This window comes from Haliotis cracherodii, unplaced genomic scaffold (assembly GCF_022045235.1).
Source record: "Haliotis cracherodii isolate W230 unplaced genomic scaffold, xgHalCrac1.p SCAF_4, whole genome shotgun sequence".
Lineage (NCBI taxonomy): Eukaryota > Metazoa > Mollusca > Gastropoda > Lepetellida > Haliotidae > Haliotis > Haliotis cracherodii.
Window position 1 is genome coordinate 61131158 of NW_027266297.1, and position 13918 is coordinate 61145075.

At 38.5% G+C, this 13918-nt stretch overlaps 1 pseudogene; it reads left to right on the plus strand.

Annotated features, from left to right (window-relative positions):
• Positions 1 to 9810: 9810 nt before the first annotated feature.
• Positions 9811 to 13918, plus strand: LOC139479269 (cell death abnormality protein 1-like; annotated as a pseudogene).

The window sequence follows — 13918 nt, forward strand, 5'->3', positions numbered from 1 at the left end:
TTATAAATGATATTACAAAGGATATCATAACACTAAATATTTGAATATTGTTAAGTTAAAGCGGAAATTTGACAACAAGAAATGAAGTATTCACGCTATCAAAGCTTGAATCAAGAAACCATTTTCAACATTAAAATATCTTCAATGTGGATTCTTACTCCCAGACTAACCACTGCTTAGTTTCTCTTACGTTGATATTCATATCTACTTTCATTTGTTTATGTTCCGGTTCCGGTACCTCGTGCTTATCAGCGCCAAAAAATGGGATCATTCGCGAACGCGATGAATCTAGCCGATTGTGTGTCATCGTTCAGAGGTTCAATCGCTGGTCGTTGAAATATTGCTGTGGCCAAAAGTGGTTACTTTGACAAACCATTCTTTATCAAGCACATGTTTAGTTATCATGAAATATTCTAAAATGTAAAGTTATTCCATGTTATGAATATTATGGTTGTCATTATGTTGCAATATGTTATGTTTTGATTTTCATGTAAATAATCCTTCAAATGCTCACAATTCAAATAGTATAGTTCCATTGTTTGTTTTTACTGATGAGTATCAATAAAGTTCAACGATGAAACACTTTTTATTCTTTGTCAAATAATCAGTTTCATAGTCACATTAAGCCTCGGTTCTTCATCATTAATCTTAAAGCTGTTGATAATATTGATGCAGTTTTATCTGTTTTCGTCTTCATTTTCAGCTTTTGTCATGCCCAGGAGTGTAGTTAATTAGAGAATAATGCTCGGGACTTACACCATTAATTCAGGGTAATTCTTAGTAAGGTTTGATGTTGTCTTTATTACGATGAAGTTTAATCTAATCGAGTGGTTCAATAAGATCGCTACCTCATAAAGAAACATTCCTCCTTCAGAAGCCATCAATCTTTTTTCTTACAACGTGGCGCACTATAACGCCAATTTTGCGATGTTAAAATGTTCTAGCGCAAGAATACACAGCTACATTATGATTTTGAAATTGTTCATATCAGGTATCGAAACATATTGAATCAGGAAACTATATACTGCTAATATGCAGGGTGATATTGTCTGAGGAGGCATTATTCGGAGGAGGGGATAAGCTAGCATCACGATGAAGTCACCAGTTTATCCTGGTTCTCTAGCCTATCAAGGTCACGTCATTTCATGCCGTATGAGATTCCGTCCATATTCGGACAACCATAGCTTACCTGTCCGAGAAAGATATACAAAAGGAACTATACATTGCAACGTCGTAGTTTGATCCTAGCTGGCATTACAGAATAGGACCAATACTGTACATTGCACATCAATATTTTCATATTCAAGGCCTTTTGTTGTCACCCAAAATAAATAAATAAATAAATAAATAAATAAATAAATAAATAAATAAATAAATAAATAAATAAATAAATAAATAAATAAATAAATAAATAAATAAATAAATAAATAAATAAATAAATAAATAAATAAATAAATAAATAAAATTCTTTACAAAAACAAACAAAAATAACTTGTCCATTAATTTCTTTCCTGAAACTCCCAGCCTCCCCCAACTCCCATCCGAATATCAAATTGTTGGCCCCTAAAGAGTATAGTTTTTTTTAAATCAAACGATCATCGTCCAGGTGACTGTTCTGAATTTCTAAGTGCACTCTCGTTGTAAGGATCTTACTTCCTGGATGCACATATACTCATGGCAAATATTTTACCTAGATAAATGTTATGATATCGAAACCACTTTATAAATATATAAAAGTCAAATTTTCGCCTGAGACCAACCAGCCTTCACTGACATGCAAGCTTAATCATATGTCATATAAATTTAGGGTTGTCTCTAGTGTTAGATTCGGATCGACACAAGGTACTCGACAGCGACATGCAACCTGCTGATATTTAACATGAACACATTCAACATGGGAGAGTATGTTGTATTCCTAAACATATCTTCATTTCACAAAGGCATTTGAAATACAAAAAAGCGTTACATTAAAGAAAGCTGTACCAAGAATTTCATCTTGATTGTAATGGATTTTGAAGTTTACGGTGAGCATATATTATCGCTCATTCTTCTTTACAAGCAACGTCCTCCCTGTGAGTCAGGAAATTAACTTTCCTTCCATTGGGGAAGTAGCGATAGTTTCAGAGCCTTTCACCGAACAGATACAATTATTCACTATAAACGTATATACGATATCTCCTAGACTTCCAGTTCGCGCCTCATTGGGACGAGTGAGTGAGTATGGTTTTACGCCGCTTTTAGCAATATTGCAGCAATATCACGGCGGGGTACACCGGAAATGGGCTTCACACATTGTACCCATGTCGGGAATCGAACCCTGGTCGTCGGCGTGACGAGCGAACGCTTTAGCCACTAGGCTACCTGACCGCCATTGGGACGATGTTTATGTAAATGATACAATCAGTGTTAAACAACATCATTTGTAGAATACTTTTCACTCTTAGCATCCATGAATAAGAAACACATTCACGAATTATCAGTCGAAGCCTAATGTTTGTTCGTTAATGTTTCTTAAACGTTTATTGTTAACATATACCATTCCTAATTCTGTGTAGACGCCAATAGCTGACACTGCTGACATTAAGCTATACTCACTTACTCACTCATTCCCCTTTCTCCTGTCAGCTGCACAACATATTTGATAGACTAATAAGGAGAGGAATAAGAAACAAAATGTATAAAAATTGTTGGATGTACGGTCTCGTTATTGATGTGATGGGAAATTGGAGGGACTATTTCCTCATGTTGTGACTAGTAGTAGATAAATCAATGTGCATATGCTAAGACACAATATTATGTATAATAACACCGCATTAAGACAAAAGGAAATCATATCTTAATTAAGACATATATCATTACAAACTGTCTGACCCATGTGAGAACCATCTCATCGGGAGGAATTTGTTCGCATGAAATGTTACCTTATGTAACTTGCAATATAGTATATCTGTCCATTTCATTCTTCATTCATGCACGATAATGAACAATATATTTGTTTGGTGTAAATGATCTGACAATCTGACACCAGTTTCAGCATAAAACCTATGCTATAACATTACCAAACCACGAGACCTTATGCAATCCGTGAGTGAGTGAGTCTTACTTACACATGCTATAAGCAATATCTATGTAGTATGCTTGCGGTAAGTTACTTAAGAATTGAATGATGTAGATTTGTACACAATTTTAATTAAAGTTAGTACGTGTGGCTTCATGTTTAAACTGACAGCTACACAACAACCAGCTGTATTGTGGAATGAAGTACTTCCACAAGAGAACTGGTGATATGAGCGTATGTATGCTCACATTGTTTTCCAGTGACATCTTGTATAGTTTGTTTACAACAAATATTTTCATCATTGGATGAGAAAGGTATGTTAAGAAATACCTCAGTAAGTCAGTCACAATGACAGCGCGTCGTAATACAAAACGATATCAATACGATAAACATGACGGGAGAGTTTCCAAAGTTGTTAATGAGTGAGTGAGTGAGGTTTTACGCCGCTTTAAGCAATATTCCAGCAATATCACGGCGGAGGACACCAGAAATGGGCTTCAGACATTGTACCCATGTAGGGATTCGAACCCAGGTCTTCGGCGTGACGAGCGAACGCTTTAACCACTAGGCTTTAACTGTAACCGCCCCAGTTGTTAATGAACCAGTGACAATTACAAGTGTTCGTCATCATTGCTCAGTTGGCCGTAATTGTAGAGATGTGTCAAATAGAAAGCTATATTCATAGACAGTTGTCACTGTTAGTCTAGACACGGAAAAAGTCGATACTACGATAGTTTGGATGTATATTTCTTCGTTTTGTTCACTAGGATTGGTCGCAGCAATGATATTCGTAAACTCCCTGTGGTTTCTCCAGGAATGTGAAAAAAGCCTCGTGAAAAAAGTATGAACGTCAAATTTTGTCGTTCATATACTTATGAATTTGTCGGACCTCTCGTCCGTATAATTTTGTAAACTTCACATTATTTAATTATTATCTATTCAGCCACGATACTGAGATTGTTTACGTACATGTCCGTTGTCAAAATCGGGCACGTTTTATTGGCTGAATCTCACAAAGTAACTGCCTGTCATACGTAACGTAGACATGTCATCGTTCATTGTTTATGGCTTTTAAAACAATCCTATATGTGTTCAACATCTTATCATAAAAGATTCTATGACTTCCTTTAAAAACGACAGGATGACTGTGAAGAGATTATGAAGAATGCACGGAACAGAACAGAGGCACACGAGTGGATGCTGAAAAGTCAGCTAGTAGATTATTTATAACTGACATGCACATTGCACATTATGACTTCTCCCGTGTCTCAGTCGTTGCTGTCATTTTCCAGTGAAATACACGTAAGCCGTTATTCAATACATATATTCACTGATGACAACTGTTGATATGATCTTATATCAATAAAAGCGACAAAACCCTTCCAATTTTCATAAGACATCTCTATTGTATGATTCCGACTACATCAAGTGCTTGTGTTAATAAATCAATCTCAGACAGTGATCATACCATGTGTTCGCGAAAAGGTGAACGTATTGTTCCCCACTGGTGATCCCCGTCACAAACACATGTAAATGCAAGGCCATTGTTCACCTGAAAAAAACACCCGGACATATGGTCTAAATCAAAATAGGGAATTGCATTAGACATCATTTCTGTCAGTGATGCGTGAAATTTGGAAATGTCCTCCACATGTCTGCCAGAAAACGTTTGAAAGCTTTTCTGTCGTCTTGAATGTTGTAACCTTGATCAAACAGCGTCTGCGCAAGAATCATATGAGGCTTTTGATATCTTGCCAGAGAGATCATGTTCGATTGTGCCTCAAAAGTTGTGAATGTAGACACCAAAGGCTGGAGCTGCAGGAGTATTGCTCGACATGAAGGGAAAGTTGGCTGTTGGAAAATTGAAGTCATCTCTCCTGTCATATAGTCTTGTGGAGAGTGTTTTGTCACTCTGAATCTTTATGCATAGATCTAAATATTAAACAGATCAGGTGGTCTTACTGGTCTCCTTTATTTCTTGTTCAGGTGGGTAAATCAGTGGAAGAGAATTGGCGATTTGATTGTTATTGAACAATATCAGATCATCGATATACCTGGAGCTAAAGTTAAACTTCTTGGCCAAATTACCTTGTCCGGGCAGACATTCCGATTCATATGCATAAAGACACTACTGAAGGGACTAAATGCGTTACCCACATATTTTACATAGATGTTACCAATGAGGAAGTCCAGCATTTTACATATTGTTATCTCGGTAAACTTCAGATGGCAGTTGCTTTCATTTTTGACAAATTGACCTGAACCTCTTAATAAAGATATGTGGTTAGCAGGTTTTGTAACAAAATCCGCATTGATCAAGGAATGAAGTTTTTCCTTAAGAATGTGAGATAGTGGTGTACACAGTTGAAAAGTTAAATGTTTTGACAGAATTTAACCTGGTTCTTTTCTGAGATTGTCAAAAGTCAAGCAAATGCTTGGAGGTTTGCGGATCCACATGGTAATAATTCAACTTGTCACAAATATTATCTGGATTAAGGATTGAAGGATTATCATTATTCGTTGAGACAGGGATTTGGTGGTACATTTCTCTCTTTGTGGTACATTTTATGGAGCTTTGGAATCCAGTACAAATGAGGAATGAACATGTCAGGTTTTAGAGTCAAGCCAAAAGTTGATAGTACTGATGCATGGTTTTGGCAGATTTCTTCCTCAGTTAACATACTGGCCTTATGTGTGATATTATTTTATATGTCACTTATACCAAGTTCTTTGAACAAACAATTAATGAAGTGATGCTAACATGGCATTGTTACGTTATCTGGGGCCTTGTCAGTGAGAAGAGTTACAAACTTTTCATTTGGGGCAGCCAGACTTCGAATGACAGCTGTCTGGGACAGAATTGGTTTATTCCAATTCCGTTTCCTCTTTTTCAGTTTGTGCATACAACCAATGACAACACCACCCACTGACTTAACCCACTCTGAAGACATTCAACAGGTTCTTCTCCTCTCTTGGCCCATATACTGGCATATGCTTTAATTAATAAGTCGTGATCCCAATTGGTAGGAGGCTGATCATGAGATTTTAGTCTGTATTTGAATAACTGATGAATGTCGTTATTGTAAACAATAGAGAAGTCACCTGTGGTTGTATAGGTTGGTAGCGGCATACTGCGCCTTGGCAGCCACAAGTAGTGGAATTTACATATTAGCTGCCAAGTCCACTTCTGCAACACTTTCCTATAATTGAACAAGCAATATGAAATGGTGTTCGTATAGGAAAATTAAATTGTTGGTGGTTCCTGAGATTTGAAACATTGTGGGACATTTTTGGAAACTGATCTTTGTCTGAGAATAGTACTTTAATTTAAGGCAAATTCCCTTGTTTGCAAATTTCACATTCAAGAAATTGCGGCCTTTGTCTGATTTAGCGGAGTCCATTTCTGGTTTGGCCATACGTTTCAAAGTAATATCAAGAACAATACTCCCTAGTCGATACTGTGGGCTCTTACTCTTTGTAGTCCCACCCATCACGTTAGTTCAAAGTTAAACATATATTTTAATTATACAACATTGAAAGGCTAAATATAGAAAGTCAACGCCAGAGATTAACCAGTCTCTGAAACAGATTCCATTTGGCATTATCGGAAGTCATGAAAATATATGAATGGATAACTGAAAATCAGTGATTACACCAGGTGCTCGCGAAAAGGGCAAGCAAAATCACTTGCGAATATCGAGTTTGGTATTAAAATATGTATAATGTATAATTTCTTCACTAATCTGGATATGTCTGCCTCACGGAGTCTAAGGGGAATTTAATTCGCAAAGCAAAAACAGGATAGACCCATTTTACACTCCTCTGAATAATCTTTTCATTGATAGCGGCAAATCGTTCATAATATGAAAACATAATTATTTTTTGTGCTGGCAAGTGGAGCTAGATTCAACGTATTCAGTTGATTTTTTTTCCCTCCCTTGTCCGTACGGTTTAAGATTACAACCTATAGGGGCAGAAAACACGAGCACCGTTAGAGCTGGCTTAAGTGAGAGTCGAATGGTCACACTGTGACCATCATGGCTGATTGTTTGTCATTGTACCCCGACGTCGTTGATCGTTCCCCATGCATTCAAACCACTGTTGTGTGCCAGCAATAAATGCTGTACACCACAGAGCCATTAGATTTTATTTGGGACTCGGCAAATACGCCCCTAACGTCACTATAAATGGGCACATGGGATGGATACCGCCTGTTGTCAGACAGTGGAAAGGTATAGCAAGACAATGGTGTTGCCTTAAGAATATGTCTAGTAGGTTAAACAAACACGTGTTTAACTGGGCCGATAGATACACTGTAAATGGTTGTAAAAATTGGAAAGGTAGGGTAAGAAAGAAGTTTACTTTTACGGATTTAGGACATCTATTAAACGCAACAGGTTTTATTGATAAATTTTCTGTTTGTACACAGGTGGAATAATGGTGTATGAATGAATATGTTACCCGTTGGAGTGATATGTTAAGAAAGGAAGAGGGGCGAAATGGGCTTAATAAATTGAGAATGTACCGATGTTACAAACAAGTGTATGGGACAGAATACTATATTTCAAATAAGATGGTCAGAAACTATAGATCGGCACTAGCCAAGTTTAGATGTGGCGTTGCTCCTATTCGAGTGGAAACCGGTCGGTACGAAGGTGTACCTGTCCACAATAGAAAATGTTTTCAATGTAATGACAGCGTAGAAGACGAGGTCCATGTTTTGTTTCACTGCGTTTTATATGACGATATCAGGGCAACTCTTTTTAATGAATGTATTGCTAAATCTTATAATATTTTAGATATACCTGATATCGACAAACTTTGTTTAATTTTCAGTGACTCCAGTGTGGGCTTTATACTTGCCAAAGTCTGCTTTTTAATTCTTAATCGTAGAAAACATATTTTATATGGATAACTTTTTACTATATCATCTTTATATCATTTATGTATAAATTTTATGATAATTTGTCTCTCTTAATTCTATTGAATGGTTCTGTACATTCTATCTATGTCAAGTTGTACAAAGCTGTTTTATGTATGTACAGAAGTGAGACGTTAATAAACTATTGTCTGTCTGTCTGTCTGTCTGTGTTTGCCTGCTCCGCACTTTTTTACCACGATAAAACTCCATTGACTATTGCTGTCTTTGTGTAAAACAACATCCAATCATTCGTTCATCAATTCTCAGCTCGCTATCCACGCCAAGTCGTTTTATGCATTGGTCTATCGTTAGGACTTCATATATTGCATTCATCGTGTGTACTGATAGTAATCACAGTCTGAGTAGTGAAATGGGTATACGTACACGTAGATCGATATAACAGTGCAGGTGTATAGGTGACCCCAATGCATCTGAAGACAAGTACTGAATACACTGAACCCTTCGGCCTTGTTATCAGTCAGCTGGCAAACCCAGACATATATATGAAACCCTATCATCAAGGTGAATATTTTTTTATGATATCAACTATGTGTTATCTAATTGTCTAATTAGTGTAACCGCATGACTACTATTTGTGGACACTCAATACACCTCGGAGATCTGGAGTGTTATCTTCCTTAAAATGTATATACGTGAGTGAATGAGAAAGCAAGGTGAATATTTTTATGATATCAACTTTGTGTTATCTAATTGTCTAATTACTGTAACTGCATGACTACTATTTGTGGACACTCAATACACCTCGGAGATCTGGAGTGTTATCTTCCTTAAAATGTATATACGTGAGTGAATGAGAAAGCAAGTTGGGTTTTGCCCGTTTTGACTATGTCAGTTTACCTGTCATCTCTGCTAGCTTTATCAGACTGGCCATGTATGTAGATATATGCAAGTGATTAATTATCATATACAGTGCTTCAATATTCGACTGAGCTCGTATCTGAATCAGTGTGTCAGCTCTAGCGTCTCACAAACATTAAACAACTGCAATATATCTATGTCACATGAAGCTTCGTCAGACCCGTGAAGGTCCGGGGTAGAATAGGTCTTCAGCAACCCATGCTTGCCGTAAAAGGTGACAATGCTTGTCGTAAGAGTCGACATACGGGATCAGGTGGTCAGGCTCGCTGACTTGGTTGATGCATGTCATCGATCCCAATTGCGTGGATCGATGCTCGTGATATCAATCACTGGATTGTCTGTTCCAGACTCGATTATTTACAGACCGCCGTCATATATAGCTGGAATATTGCTGAGTGCGGCGTTAAACAACAAACCAACCAATCAAGCTTCGTCATGTGAAATGTTTTCCCTGTGTTAACTGGAGTAAAGAAACCACTATTAATGCATTAAAACAACTATAGTATATATCTATCACATAATGTAACTGTAGACCCGCTATATGGCTATGAAGTTGTTCAAGGGCCAAATAACATATTTTTCTTTCAATTGGTATATTAACCCTCCACACACAAAATGAAATTCTCCATAGGCACCTCATGGGGTGTGGGAAGTGGGAATGATCTGCGCTACTAAAACGTGCCCCACTCATGACCGTGATCAACAGTTGCTCAAATGTTGTTAAACCATTAAGGGGCGGTTGGGTAGCCTAGTGGTTAAAGCGTTCGCTCGTCACGCCGAAGACCCGGGTTCTATTCCCGACATGGGTACATTATGTGAAGCCCATTGCTGCTGTCCCCCGCCGTGATATTGCTTGAATATTGCTAAAAAGCTGCGTTAAACCATACTCACTCACTCACTGTTAAACCGTTTAACTCTCTATCTTTTTTCAGGGCTCTTCCACGCTTCAACCATGGATACTATCGTGGTGATTATCCTATTGTGTGCTACATCAGCAGGTTCGTATACATGTTTTTCAAGTCCTTGCTATCGATCATTTAAGATCGCAATATATTCTCTGTCACCATCTGTTGGACTGTGCGCACGTGTATCATCATTATCTCACACCCATGTTGTTTGGATTAATAGTTTTTTCACATGTAAGTGTTTTCCTGACGCAAACATACTCTGTGTGTATTTGGCACAGAAGAATATAAACAATTGTGATGATTGGTGAGATATAGCCAACGGTTCCATCTGATTTGACAGACAGACAGACAAACTTATTCGTTACTTCAGGCCACCGGCCCATAATACAATGGAAATACAGTAAAGTACGTTTATAACGAACACGCTTATAACGAACTGACGGATATAACGAACTGATTTTTTGGTCCCGACTATTTACTATTGTTATGCTGTATATATGCTTATAACGAACTACGGTTATAACAAACTAAAGTTAGTGGTCCCTTCGAGTTCGTTATAACCGTAGTTTACTGTATACTGTATATATTTGCATCTGATTTAAGACCTAAGGAATCATCACGACTCTCGGACGTCAAAGCGTAATACGAGCCCTGCTTTCAAATGGTAATGGCCTATGAAGACATTTTAAAATAGATGGTTACTGCTTTCGATCAGAATACTTTCAGTCGTAATAAGAAAATCAAATGTCTTTCAGACTTATTCTCTTTCAGTAGTATCTGACATTTTGTTGACAACCACCCAATTGTTCACAGCTTTCGCAGCCAGTACTCCTTGTAGCAATTGTGACGGTAACAACGTGACCTGTGTTGACGATGTGTGTCTACCTCGATGTGTTTCTGTGACGTCATCTGAAACGTCGCTCCCAATTGTTATAAAGTAGTTGCTATCCATATATCTTTTCCATACTCAGAGGAAAGATTTCCACCGCAGGTTAATGCAACTGTGCACAACATATAATTAGAGGATATTCATGATATTTACCGATAAAACATATTTATGGTGTCTTCTAACATATGATACTAATTAAAACAATGCTCTTGGCGAGACAATACAGTAAGTCTCTGTAAGTCTTCCATTCCTCTCTAAAATATTAATAATTTGTTAATTGATTACAGTGCTATATTTTGTTCCTTCCTCAATCGACAGTTTCTTCTACAAGCATACCGTGCAGCAACTGTGACGGTAACAACGTGACCTGTGTTGACGGTGTGTGTCCACCTCACTGTGTCTCTGTGACGTCATCTGGAGAGTGTCAGTGTCGGGACTCCAGGTTCTATGGTAAACAGTGTGAACAGGACTGTCCAGACACCTGTCTCAACTCTCGCTGTCAGATGGACAACACCCGTGTTGTGTGTACAGAGGGATGTGTGGCCGGCAAGAAGGGAGATAACTGTGGTGTGAACTGTCCTACAGCCTGTACACAGTGTAAACGTTATGGTGATGGTTGTACAGGACCGTGTCTGAATCCCCGGTATTACGGTCCACACTGTAGAACACCCTGTTCCTCCAGCTGTACAGATGGATGTAATAGGATCACGGGGGAGTGTGGCAGCTGTGAGCCAGGTTACACAGGGGACAAGTGTGATGTTACCTGTTCCCCCAACTGTAGAGATGGATGTGATCAAGACACGGGGGAGTGTGACAGCTGTGAGCCAGGTTACACAGGGGACAAGTGTAATGTTACCTGTCCCCCCAACTGTAGAGATGGATGTGATAAAGACACGGGGAAGTACTGTGACACCTGTGTGACAGGTTACTGCAAGGGTGGATGTGATGAACATGGAGATAACTGTGACAGTACATCTTGTAAAACCACATGCTACCCAAACTGTAAAACAATTAATGATTTTACTCAAAACCGCGTGCACTGCACTGGGCCGTGTATTAACGCCAACTTTCATGGAAATATGTGCACTATCCCTTGTCCAAGTAACTGTGACAGATGTGAGAAGACGTCAGCCAGGTGTCTCAACTGCTCCATGGGTCTGAGAGGAGAGTTTTGTAATGAATCTTGTCCATCTAACTGTAAACTGTGTGGTCGCTATGATAACACATGTATAGGACTCTGTCTCGACAAGAACTATCACAGACTAAATTGCTCTGATCCTTGTCCCGTCGGCTGTGAGGGGTGTGAGAAGGACACCGGACTGTGTATCGGTTGTGCTCAGGGCTTCAGCAGTAAATACTGTGATGATATTTGCTCTCCATGTTCAGAGGACACCTGCCACTGAGCACCTTGTCAAAAACGTAAGTTTGTTTGTTTTTTTGTTGTTTAACGCTGAACTCAGCATCATTCCAGCTAGAGTCCTGTCCCGTTAATCCGACATAGTTGGATGTATATGATTATGTCGGATTTACGACATAGCGACTTTCATTCTGCTTGTTTGTTTGTTGTTTAACGCCGCAATATTCAAGCAATATGACGGCGGTCTGTGAACAATCGAGTCTGGAACAGACAATCCAGATTGATATCATGACCATCGATCCACGCAATTGGGATACGATGACATGCATCAACCAGGTCAGCGAGCCTAATCACCAGATCCTGTTAGTCTTCATTGGAATCTCCGAAACTTCTTCCGAAACTTGCAAATCTAAATAGCCCCGAAACTTAAACTTTTTCAAATCTAAATGATTTATCAAAGTGCTTCGTTATTTCAGGTTCTTCCGAACACGTTTTGATTGTTTCTATTGGGACATTAGCAGGAGTCCTATGCTGTGCTGTGATAGCCCTGATCATAATACTTCGGATACATCTCAAGAGGAGGTTCATATTAGAATGATCTTGAACATTTAATTACTTTGACAACAATAAATAATTTCGACTTTCTTCTTTGATAGGCATTTAGAAGTTGGAGTACTAAGTAAGGCTTGATAACGGTGTTAGAACCTACACCGAAACGTCGCTCTTAATTGTAATAAAGAAGATGTTCATCCATAAATTCTTATCCTTACTTAATTTCGACTTAGATTGATTATAAATTTCCCAAGAATCCGATCTCAGTACAAAATACAATATCATGACTTATGGCCGTTTCATTATTGTTTAATGCAAACTATGTTAAAAAACAGTTCATTTAACTTGAAAGGTGCGCTTTTATGCCACGTATTATAAAGAACGATGTACAACCTCTAGCCTCGTCTTTTTAAATATGAACCCAAAGCCGAAAGTTATTTTGATCATAAAAAAATTAATAATAACTGTAAAGTGTAATGATGGTGGTAAGAAATTTTTAGATTTGCAGATTGGGATATTGTCTATTTAACGATGAAGAGGTGAGGTGAGGTGAAATTGGGTTTAACGTCGCGTCCAAGACGTGCATGTACGTGTGTGGCTGCTTTTACTAGTCCGGACTGATGCCGATTTATAGTGCCGCAGTTTAACACGAATACCCACCCAGACACAGTATACAGACTCCGAGCCGACCAGTCCTTGTTTTAGTCCCTTAACGCCGAGCGCCAGACAGGGTAACAACAAGTACCATCGTTTAACGTCTTTTGGTATGACGCGGCCGGGGATCGAACCCCGAACCTTCCGCTCTCCGGACAGACGCTCTACCACAAGATCACGGAGGCGGTCCTTAGCTCAAAGAATCTAATATCTATGATAATGAACGTGTGTAAATACGATATAATAGATACAGTCTTTTCTTGTCTGGTCCCTCAGAGAGAATGTTATAAAAAATTACAAACATATTTTTTTCTGGGTGTTTTTTCCACAGAAAGATAGATGATCCCTGCTGCACCAATAGGTCAAGAAGAACCATAAGCGACAATGTGACATACTGTGAGATAGAGGACAGCTTAGTGTCGAACCACCAACAACGAACAACACAACAAACGAGACCTGCGTTACCTCTGAAAGAAATCCCTTCCAAAAGAAGACCTGCTGTATTGGGTGCATCAGCGCTTCCTGAGGGGAGAGTGTCTTCTGGTGTGATTCGGTCCAGAACGAGTGTGCCTCTGGTATAAGGATGTCTGAGCAAATCCAACATATGAATGAAAAGACTGATTCAATCATTTTCATTGAAGAACATTGTGATCTGTCAAATACCAGTGTCAGATATCTTACCACAAACAGCAAGACATAG